Raw genomic sequence first — 2560 nt, 5'->3', positions numbered from 1 at the left:
CATCTGATCAAACATCAGAAAATACATGAAGGAGTTGTTTCATGATATCAATGAATTAATGTCACAATGTAGAATGTTTAAACATTGTAGTAGGAGTATTTTAATGATGTCACAATGTAGAACCCTAAACGTTTGTCCCCTGTTCTATTGATTTCAACATGATATGGATATTAGCCTCAGGGGAAAAATCCAGGCTCTGAAATGGATGAGTACTATTTATGAGATTTAATAAAAAGTGACTAACAAAAAAAGAGTTGTGTTACACTTACCACGTTGGTGACGCACTTGAATCAAAATGTATCTGGCTGTTTTCTACAAATTGTCCTCTAACCAGTGATGTACACATTATTCCCAGATTCTGTGTGGTTTTTGAGCTGTTAGTTTTAACAGGACATTCAACCTCATCTCCCTCCTCTCGGTACAATTGATTTCAACATGATATCGATGAGTTATGACAAATAAGTATTGTGTTCCTTTGTTTACCGACCCCTAAATTGAAATGCATCACTCCAAAATGTAGCTGACTTTCTTTCTGCAGGTTGTCCTCTAACCAGTGAGGTAAAAGATATCTCCATTTCCATGTGTTTTTTTTTTGTTGTGTTAGTTTCAGGAGCAGATTCAACCTGATTTCCCCCCAAATGGATATAAGATTTGTGTTTAGCTAGTGCGTTGCTATGGATCTTTATTTATTTTGACTGCACGTTTTTCCGTATTGGAGATGAGTTTTGTTTGGGCTCGTTCCAAGGGGAGGAGAGTTCTAGAAGCTAGTGGGATTTAGAAAGAGGAGAGTTCTAGAAGCTAGTGGGATTTAGAAAGAGGAGAGTTCTAGAATCTAGTGAGTTTTAGGAAGACGAGAGTTCTAGAATCTAGTGAGTTTTAGGAAGATGAGAGTTCTAGAAGCTAGTGGGTTTTAGGAAGACGAGAGTTCTAGAAGGTAGTGAGTTTTTGGAAGACAAGAGTTCTAGAAGCTAGTGGGTTTTAGGAAGACAAGAGTTCTAGAAGCTAGTGAGTTTTAGGATTCAATAGAAAGAAAAAGGAGAAAAGATACTATTGTATATTATTTAAAAATACGTGTTTTTAATTGTTGACATCCAGTAGACACCATGTTTATATTGGTGAAGGTGAATCATTCTTGTTGATTATAATGTGAAATGGAAGTTGTTTTCTGTTGGTGGTGAGCAAACGTTTCCAACAAAAATATAGGATATACTTGTTGTCTTGAAGGGGGAAGGTGTTACTGGCTTTGGTTTTTCCATTTTATGTTTTGAGGTTGGACGCCAGCACGTCGTCTAGCTCGTTAGCGCGTGTAGCTCGTTAGCACGTCTAGCCCGTTAGCACGTCTAGCCCGTTAGCACGTCTAGCCCGTTAGCACGTCTAGCCCGTTAGCACGTCTAGCCCGTTAGCACGTCTAGCCCGTTAGCACGTCTAGCCCGTTAGCACGTAGGACGCACTGATTGGTGTCACCTCGTTAGTCAGTATGTGTTACACCTGTGCTGGCTTGTCCATCTCGTTAGTGGGAAGGTGTTTCACCTGAGCTGGTCCAGGTTCTATTTAAGAGTGTCTGGCCCAGTGCTCCAGTTGTCTTGATACATGTGGAGAGTCAACACCTTTAGTTGCTCCACCTTTTTGGTTTGCTTCCTGTCTTTAAGTTTGGTGTGGGTTTTTCTTTTGTTTGCCTCTTCTTGGGCAGATTTAGTGGGTCTCACGGTGTGTGTCTTTTAGGTCCCAGTTGTTGTTACTAGTCCACTTTCAGTTGACACCCCCATAGTGTCTATCAGAACCCCTCCTAAAACCACACCTGTTTTGTTTGTTGTTTTTAGTTCCCTCTTCTGTTTGAGGGACATTTTTGGTTTTCTTGCTGGAGAAGGTAGCAACAAACAAGCTTATATTTTATGGGTTGGATATTGCATCCTATTCCTAATATTTTAATCAATGGATTTTCCTTGCTCATTAGTCTTTCAGTTGTGTTTTTTATCCTCGTATGTTTGTGTACTAAATATTTTTTTTCTTCTGTGAAGCCATTGTGTTGCATCCATGTCTGAAATGTACTGTATGAAGCTTGATTTGATTTGAACATATTGCAAAACAAATGAACCTAATGACTGACAATCAACAAATATGTGCAAACGCAACATATCTTCCTCCATCTTGGTATGAGCAACAGTATAAAGGCAGTGCATCTTCCACTATATGAAAATAGTGCTGGTATGTACAATTACTTTTCATTTTTTCATCACTTTTGATCAATTCCACTTTTCCAGCCTGCTGAAGGCAGTAACAACAAACAGTGGAGTAAGACAAGATATATAGGGTTGGATATTGCAGTGAATTGTCAATATTTTAATCGATGGCATTTACTTAGAATGCTCATTAGTCTTCCAGTTTAGTTAGTTTTTGTGTTTTTTTTATCCTCTTATGTTTGTGTATTAAATATTTGTTTATTTTCATTGTTTTTTATGTTTTTTCCTGTGAAGCCATTGTGTTGCATCCATGTCTGAAATGTGCTGTATAAGTAAAGCTTGATTTGATTTGAACATATTGCAAAACAAATTAATCCAAT

The sequence above is a fragment of the Salmo trutta genome, unplaced genomic scaffold (assembly GCF_901001165.1).
Source record: "Salmo trutta unplaced genomic scaffold, fSalTru1.1, whole genome shotgun sequence".
Lineage (NCBI taxonomy): Eukaryota > Metazoa > Chordata > Actinopteri > Salmoniformes > Salmonidae > Salmo > Salmo trutta.
The sequence above is the reverse complement of the archived record's forward strand: the minus strand, read 5'-3'. Positions refer to the sequence as shown.